The sequence below is a fragment of the Balaenoptera borealis genome (assembly GCF_965194805.1).
Source record: "Balaenoptera borealis genome assembly, chromosome: 11".
Lineage (NCBI taxonomy): Eukaryota > Metazoa > Chordata > Mammalia > Artiodactyla > Balaenopteridae > Balaenoptera > Balaenoptera borealis.
This window is the reverse complement of record NC_138868.1, coordinates 15,889,853-15,899,026: the sequence shown is the minus strand read 5'-3', so window position 1 is coordinate 15,899,026 and position 9,174 is coordinate 15,889,853. Positions and strand designations below refer to the sequence as shown.

The 9,174-nt window shown below is 49.4% G+C and overlaps 1 long non-coding RNA gene across 1 annotated transcript in view; it reads right to left on the bottom strand.

Moving 5' to 3' along the window:
* LOC309605909 overlaps positions 1-9,174 on the bottom strand; it is a 44,989-nt gene that overhangs the window by 14,013 nt on the left and 21,802 nt on the right. The window contains exon 2 of the long non-coding RNA XR_014231563.1: positions 113-183. This is a non-coding gene — a long non-coding RNA (uncharacterized lncRNA). The remainder of the gene's footprint in view (positions 1-112; positions 184-9,174) is intronic.

Genomic DNA, 9,174 nt, shown 5'->3' with positions numbered 1-9,174 from the left:
CCCTGTAGGGAAAATATACTTCCTAATGCCACTGAGGTTGGGCCTGGCCGTGTGACTTGCTTGGGCCAATGGAATGTGAGTGGACCTGATGTGAGGTTTTCAATGTGCTTACGTAATTTGGCCTGGTCTTGGGCACTTAACCAAACCCAGAAGAGATCAGCTGAACCCCAGCCAACACCAGACCTGGAAGGGAGAAAAAGAAATATTAGCTCCTGCAGGCCATTAAGGTGTTGCTGTTTTTTCCTCAGCATTATCACAGCATTGGCTGATGAACGCATTGATACATGTACATGTATCCAAATGACACAGATGCAAGCTCACTCAAATACACCAGATGTGTATTATATACAAGCCACAAATACACAAACTGAAATTCACATACAAATTCTCCCTCGTGGCTGGAGACTGGGAAGTCCAGGGCAGTGTGTCATTAAATTGTGTTTGCAGCCCTCACTAGACATTAATTACCAGCTGAGGCTGGAAGCCCATGCCCACCTTTCTTCCAGCAGAAACCTGGGGGAAAGTGAGGGCAGTGTGTCCTCCCCTCTCGGTCTCAACATGATCAGCTCAGGGCAAGACACACCCACTCAAATGCCCAGTTTGAGTTGATTGCACGGACACCTGCCAACTTCCAACACCGACACCTATCCAACTTCCTACTGGGCACTTTCTCTCTGGATGATGGGGACTCTTGGGGCCCCACCAGCCCTGGAATTCTGGGATTCTTTTACTCCATGCTGAGGTCAGCAGGCTGGGAGGCAGGTGGAGGGGGCCTGCTCAGCAGAGGACAGCCATATCAGGTGTGGGACACGTGGGCTCCAGCCCGGCTACCGCAGCCATCATGGCCCTGCCCCTGAGCCACAACCCGCCCTGGACACAGGGACCCCCGTGGGCCTTCACCAACATCCCTGAACTGGGGATACAAGGCTTTATTTAGCACATGGTGGTGACAGGATGGGGCTCGGGAGTCAGACTGCTTGGGTTCAATCCTGCTCTGCCCCTGCTTAGCGGTGGGTCTTTGGACTAGTCACTCCACCTCTCTGGGCCTCAGTTTCTGTTTTTGTAGCCTGTTTAAGGCCTACCTGCCATCTGCGCCTGAGATGCCAGCCCCTTTTGCTGGTTTCAAGGTATTGCTCTATCAGTTCCTCCCTCTCTCCCTCCCGCGCTGTCAGCTTTCTCCTTCCCTGGGTTATTCTCAACAGCAGACAAATGCACTCAAATTTCTCCTACCTTCAAAAAACCCCTCTCCAAGTCCTCTGCCCCTACATTTCCTCTGTTGCCCATGAAGGAGTTGCCAGACTCCGTCTGTGAAAGCGGGTTGTCTCCACTTCCTCTCCTATTCTCTCTTGAACCTACTTCAGTCAGGTTTTTGTCCCCATTATTCTGCCAAAACCACTTTTGTCAGGGTCGCCAAAGGCTCCCATATCCTTAAATCCAGCATCATTTGGGGGCCTCCTCTTACTAGCCTTTCGTCACCAGTTGATGGCTCCCTCCTCTTGGGGCCTCGGTACTCCTGCTTTGTCCCTGCCTGCTGGCTGCCTGTCTCCTCATCCTCCGCTGACACCCAGGGCCCGGGGCTTCATGGGCTTCTCTTCTGTCTACACCCGCTTTCTCAAAGATCATAGAGCCAAATACCATTTATACAGTGGAAACTACCAGCCCAGACTTGGGCCCTGACCCAGCTGCTTGGGGGTCACCCCACTCCCATGGCTGATAGGCATCTAACATCTACCATGTCCACAGCCGGCATCTCCGTGTTTTCCCGTCTCAGTAAATGGAATCTCCCCCTGCCTGTCACTCATCCAAACACCTGGACAGCCTTCTCCCTCTGATCTCCCCTCCAAGCTTCAGCACTTCCTGTCCTTTCTACACTCAGGATGCATCCCTAGTCTGGCCACTTCTCTCTTCCTCCCCTCCTTCTTTCAGCGTGATCCCTGCACGTCGCTTCTCTGCCCCAAATACCGCCCCTTCCAAGATGCTCCATTTCTCTCAGATAAAAGCCCAGGTCCCTGCCCTGAACCACAGGCCCTATGTGTACAGGTCCCAGATGTCCGTGGGTCCCCAGGTCTCTGCCAAGTACAGTTTGAAAATCCCATACAGAGGTCCCCCAGCCTAACTCCCCTCCCCTCCCTCTCCCCATCGTTCACTCTACTGCAGTCCCATGAATCCCCCCCACTGCTCCTCAAACACTCCTTTAGGGCCCCCCCGCCTTTAAAGCCTTCACAATGGCTGTTCCCTCTGTCTGGAGTACCTTGTTCAGATACCCACATGGCTCCGTCAGCTCTGTGATCAAATCCCACCTTCTCCTGAGGCCTTTCCTGTTTGCCTGATATTAAATTACAACACCACCACCCCAAACCCACCCCACCAGCCCCCTTCCCACACCGATCTTCTCTTTTCCTTATTTATGATTTTTATTGTTGGTTTCCACCATAGAATGTAAGCTCCATGACGGCAGGGATTGTTGTGTTTTTTCATGGCACCTAGAATGTAGTTGGTGCTCAATAAGTACCTGTTAACTAATCAGTGAGTGAATGCGGGCCATTAGCACCTCTCTCGCTGGGGTTTGGGTTCAGTGAGAGAGCACAGGTGGGTGCTCAACGCGGGGGCACGTGGGGTCCACGCGGAAAGCTTAGCAATTATTGTATTGTCACTGCTGTTACCATCATCACCGTTATTTTCTTTTTTTCTCAGATGTAGAAAGTAGGGCTCCGAGAGGCAAGGCCGGCTCAAGGTCACAGAGCATGGCCACCACAGATCAGGCCACCTGGACCAAGCCTCCTTGATGACAGATGTGCCAATCCTCTGCTTAAGACACCCAAACCTCAGGGAGGGATTTGGAAAGCTCTAGAGCTGGGAGGGACCCTAAAAATCCTCTGCCTAGTGGTTTCAAACTCAAATTTTCTCTTCCTTCCTTTCCCCCTCCCTCCCTCCCTCTCTCTCTCTCTCCTTCTTTCTCTCTTACTTTCTCTCTCTTTCCCTCTTTCTTTTCTTTCTCTGTCTCTCTCTTTCTTTCTTTATCTTTCTTTTCTCTCTCTCTCTTTCTTCCTTCCTTCCCCCCTCCCTCCCTTCCTTTCTTTCTCTTTTTCTTTTCTTTCTCTTTCTTTCTTTCTCTTTCTCTTTATTTCTTCCTTCCTTCCTTCCTCTCTTTCTTCCTTTTTCTTTCTTTCTCTCTCTTTCTTTCTTTCTCTTTCTCTATTTCTTTCTTCCTTCCTTCCTTTCTTTTTCTTTTTCTTTCTTTCTCCCTTTCTTTCTCTTTCTTTCTTTCTTTCTCTCCCTTTCTCTTTCTTTTCTCTCTCTCTTGCTTCTTCCTTCCTTCCTTCCTTCTTTCCTTCCTTCCTTTCTTTCTTTTTCTTTCTTTCTCTCTTTCTCTGTCTTTTTGTCTCTTTCTTTCTTTCTCTCTCTTTATCTTTCTTTTCTTTCTCTCTCTTTCTTTTTCTTTTCTTTCTCTCTCTCTTTCTTTCTCTCTCTTTCTTCTTTCCTTTCTTCCTTTCTTCCTTCCTTTCTTTCTTTCTTTCTTTCTTTCTTTCTTGCTTTCTTCTCTCTCTCTCTCTCTCTCTCTCTCTCTCTCTCTCTCTCTCTCTCTCTCGGCAAGTGTGATATAAACCCCCTCCCCCTCAGCCAGAGGCTCCCTCTTCCTCTCGCCACTCTACAGAGGAGAAAAACTGAGGGAAGTGAGGCGAAGAGCCTTTCCCCAGGTGGCAGAGGGGAGAGTGGCTCCCAGGCTGGCCGCTCAGAGCCCTCTCCTCCTGCCCCCACCACAGACCTCCATTTTCATAAGTTTCACGTCCTTGCCCCTCCAAGTACCTCACTCCATCCAGCCCACTTAATTGAAGCCAATTATTTAGTACAAAAGAACAGAGAACACATCAATTCCTGCCTTTGTCTCTACAACAGGGCCCCGAACAAGGAGCTCCAGCTGCCTTTGTCCCCAGAGATGCTCATTAGGGAGCAGCTGAGCTCAGCCTCCAAGGGCAAGACAGGGCCTGCCAGGGGCGCACTGGTGTGGCTAGAGCAGTCTGCTGAGGACTTCTGGGCCGGGGTCCTGGCTGTGAGCATAGAGTTCTTGACATGGGATAGAGAGCTTCTGGAAAGTTCAAGCCATGGGGTGTAAGAGGCAGAATGGCTGGGAATCTTAGGAAAGTCATTTTCCCTGGAGATCTTGATGTGCTGACCTGTACATTGGTGACAACAAGGGAACCTGTAAGTTATACCTGCAGAGGACTTAGCACAGTACGTGGAACGTGGTGTGGGCTCATGTTAGCTATTTTTATCCATTTGTGATGGTTACTAGGTTATTATCATTAAAGCATAGTATCATTAGCTTTGGAATCAGCAGACCTGGATTTGAACCTGGCCCTGCCTCTTAGGAGCTGTGTCACCTTGAGCATGTCATGTCGCCTCCTGAAGTCCCCATTCCTCATCTGTAAAATGGCTGGGATGGTTGTACCTACCTCCAAGGCCTGTTGGGAGAATGGAAACGCAGAATGGAATATAGACCTGGCAGCCTCTGTAAGAGACAGCCAGGTATGCGCCAGGAACTTAGAAGCTAGCAGGTTAGATCAGCCAAGAGTCTGAGCCTGCAATCACCCAGGCAGCCCAGGAAAGGGAAGCATTCACATCTGACTCCTGCAGATGTCAGGGAGCTCCTGCATCCATGGGGGGACTGTAGCACTGCTTCCGGGCTGTGTGACCTTGGCAGGCTGCCCACCCTCTCTGGGCCTCAGTTCCTCACCTAGCAAGTGGGGACAATGATGTTTAAGCTTAGCTCTGATGCTTTATCCTTCCTAATGTGTGCCAGCTTTGCAAAAGCATTTTAAAGCATGGAGTCTTCCCAACAACCCTTGATTGAGCCCCATTTCAGGTATGTGGAAACGGAGTTCAGAAGGTTAAAGTAACTTGTCTAACATCTACTAAGTAACAAACAGCAAAAACAGGATGTCAGCCCAGTTCCTGGGAACCAGAGTCTGCATTTAACCATGGTACTTTACTGCACACCCCTTCTCCAGTCTGGAGGTGATTTCCTACTCAACCTACTGAAGGAAAGGTAGCTGTGGATATTGACACAGGGAGAGGAAGTAATCAGGGCAGGCTTTATGGAGGAAGTGGCATTTAAGCCTTGAAAGATGGGTCTGATTAAATTAGGTAGAACTGAGAGAAGGGAAAAGCAGAGGAGGAGCATGGAAAGGGCACAGAGGACCAGAGCATAGGGCATGCTTGGAGGACACTACATGGTCCCTCTGGTGTGGCAGGTGGGGTGGGGTGAGGGCGTCACTCAAAACTAGAAGGTGCTCCTTATGTTCACAGCAGCACTATTCACAACAGCCAAGACATGGAAACAACCTAAATGTCCATGGACAGACGACTGAATAAAGAAGATGTGGTACCTACATACAATGGAATATAGTCATAAAAAGAATGAAATAATGCCATTTGCAGCAACATGGATAGACCTAGAGATTATCATCCTAAACAAAGTAAGTCAGAAAGAGAAAGACAAATACCATATGACATCACTCGTATGGGGAATCTAAAATACGACACAAATGAACATATCTATGAAACAGACCCAGACTCACAGATGTGGAGAGCAGATTTGTGGTTGCCGTGAGGGAGGGAAGGATTGGGAGTTTGGGATTAGCAGATGCAAACTATCATATATAAGATGGATAAACAACAAGGTCCTACTCTACAGCACAGGGAACTATAGTCAATCTCCTGTGATAAACCATAATGGAAAAGAATATGAAAAAGAATATATGTATGTATAACGGAATCACTTTGATATACAGCAGAAATTAATACAACATTGTAAATCAACTAGACTTCAATAAAATTAAAAAAGAAAAACTAGGAGGTGCTAACAAGCCTTGGCCCCTGAAGCTTTAAATATAATAAAACCAGCTTAGACGATGCTTTCCAGTGCCCTCCCTGCTTGGTGTCAGCAGGCACTGACAGCACCTCTGTTAGTGCCAGGCCCACCTCCTTATCAGGACCTTGATGATGACCAAAGTCCCTGACCGGTGGAAACACAGCCCTCCCTTACTCTGGGGCAGGGTTTCTCAACCTCTGCGCTACTGACATTCGGGACAGGACAATTCTTTGCTGTGGAAGGGCTGTCCTATGCAACGTGGGAGGTTTAGCAGCAACCCTGACCTCTGCTCACTAGATGCCACTAGCATCCGTTCTCCAGTTGTGACAATAAAACATGTCTCCAGACACGACCAAATGTCCCCGGGGGTGGGGGGGTAAAATCACTCCCAGTTAAGGAGCCCTGGTCTGGGGCCTCCCTCCCTGGGCTCCGGTGCAGACCTCCTGGGTCCTTTACCTCTGATCACCATCCTCATATACTCCCAGGGGGCAGCCGTCCTCCCCACTTCCAGTCACTGCTAGGGTGATGGGCTTTCCCCAGAGAACAGGCTGAGCCCTCATTCTGGGTCGTGGGCTAACAACCCCACCCAGGAGGAGCCGGTCGCCACTAGGAAATGGACCATAATTGCCTGGTTGCAACGTGCCATGATAAGATAGATGCACTGCCTCACCCAGGCACCCTCATCCATTACTGTGCAGAACAAACATCTAGCACGTAGAGACCTGGGGCATCAATTTTGGTAATAATGATAAATCTCAGTGATTTTCCAGAAGGTCAGCAAGCCTGGGGGCAGAGGGGTAACTCACTGTTAAACTCCGATAAATCATCTTCATCACTCCGTGGAGGGAACAAAGCATTTTTCTTTTTTGGCCACAGTTTTAATCATATAGGCAGTGATATTACAGAAAGTTTAGAAAGTAGGGAATGAAACATCCCCTGTCCTGACACTGGGACGGTTTTTATTCCTGCATATTTGGCCCAGCGCAGGCGGAGTCTTTGTTTTTTATTTATTTATTTATTTTTGGCTGCGTTGGGTCTTTGCTGCTGCGCGCGGGCTTTCTCTAGTTGTGGCGAGTGGGGGCTACCCTTCGTTGCGGTGCGCGGGCTTCTCATTGCGGTGGCTTCTTTTGTTGCGGAGCACGGGCTCTAGTCACGTGGGCTCCAGTAGCTGTGGCTCGTGGGCTCTAGAGCGAAGGCTCAGTAGTTGTGGCGCATGGGCTTAGCTGCTCCGCGTCATGTGGGATCTTCTCTGACCAGGGATCGACCCCGTGTCCCCTGCATCAGCAGGCGGATTCTTAACCACTGCACCACCAGGGAAGTCCTGAGTCTTTGGATATTCTGTTTTCTTTATGTTTTTATTTCAAATTGTGTATAATGCCAAAAACATCTCTTTATGTTGCCCTGTGAGATCCATTAATCCAGGACTGTGGTGTTTGCCCAAAGGGCAGCTCAGGAATACAGGGGCCTGTCTTCATGGGTGGGGCCTTTGAGGGTCTGTGGCCTCATAAACATGAGGGTGTGGTGTTTACTCAAAAGTGGGTCTTAGAAGTGTGGTCAGACCCTTGGGTGGACCATGAAATCCTGCCACATCATAATTATAAAAATATAGTTCTTGCCCAAAAGAGGATTTTGGAGGACCAGAGGATGATCAGTTCCTTGAGTGGAGGCCGTGAGATGCTGCAATTTTAAAGCTATAAGGATGTGCTATTCGACATCACAAAGCCCTGCTGTTTCTAAATTTAGGAATATGTGTTTTCCCGCAGGGAGAGGTCGGCTTCTCGGGTGAGGCCACGAGATCCTGTAGCTACAAAGGCCTTGGGAATCAGTATTGGATGTCAAGTGCTCCTGATCAGAAACTTGCCTCCCAGGGCCCGAGGAGGCACGGGGTGTCTGTCACACAAGGGCTGGTGCAGTGCTCGCTCCCAGGGAGAAGCTCGGTGGGAGCAGTTTCTGCCAGACGCACAGGCAGCCACAAGGGCAAGGATGAACTCTGGCCCTCGACCTGGGTTGTTCACACAGACCCCTCCTTCCGCAGGGCCGGAGGAGTGAAGTCCGGCAGGCTACTCGGCCACAGGGCTCACAGGCTGATTCAATGAGCTTGTACCATGTGCCACTGTCCCGGACCTCACAGTCCACAATGAATAAAACCATTTTTGGCTTTGCCCCGGAAGAAGCCACTGGCCAATGGCAGCGTCCACCAAGCAACGCAGTAAATAATCATTGCGTTGCAAACCTTAAGAACCAGGAAGCATGCTCACAGGGTGACCCCGCTGGAGGAATGATAGAGGAGTGGTATCTTTACAACAGTGGGGTGGCCTCTCTGAGGACGTGGACTTTCAATCTGAGACCTGCAGGAGGAGGAGATGCAAGTGCAGGGCCCTGAAAGGGGAAGGGCCAGTGTGTTGGAGGAACAAGGGGACCAGTATGGCTGGAGAGAGGCAAGCGAAGGGAGAGGGTGAGGGGCTATGCCTGAGATGGTCACGGAGGCAGGCGAGGAGGCTTTTACAGGCCACGGCGAGGAGTTCAGGCTTCATCTTGAGTGAACTGGAAAGAGAGTGCAAGGATGTCTTTAGAAAGATGACTGGCAGCCAAGAGGAAAGCATGTAATGGAGGTGGTGGGTCAATTGTGGACATAGACAGGTCAGGGGGCCCGGCCTTCCTCCAGGAGAGAGATGCAGTGGCCCTGGGCAAAAAGGCAGAGCGAAGATATGTAGCTGATCCTCATTATTCCCGGGTTCTGTACTTGCGAATTCACCTTCTCGCTAACATTTATTTGTAACCTCAAATCAGTACCCATGGTGCTTTCATGGTCATTCTCAGACATGTGCAGAGCAGCAGAACATTCGAGTTGCCCACGTGCATGTTCCCTGCTGAGGTCAAACAGAACGATGTTCTGCCTCTTCGTTTCAGCTCTTACTGTAAGCAAGTGTCTTTCATGCAGGCTGCTTAGTTTGCATAAAACTAAGCAGCCTGCTTAGTTTGCATAAAACTAAGCAGCCTGCTTAGTTTTTCATGTTTGTACTTTTTGGGCTGATTTTGCTCTTTAAAATTGTCCCCAGTTATAGTGTGGAAGTGCTGTCTAGTGTTCCTAAGCCCAAGAAGGTTGTGATGTGCCTTAAGGAGAAAATATTTGTCTTAGATAAGCTTTGTTCAGGCATAGAGCTGTTGGCCATGAGCTCAGTGTTAATGAATCAATATATATTAAACAGGATGTCTTTCAAGAAAAACACACATAAAACAGGGTTATGTATAGAGAAGCTGATGAAAATATTGCAGCCAGAGGCTTGCAGGAACCTAACCCT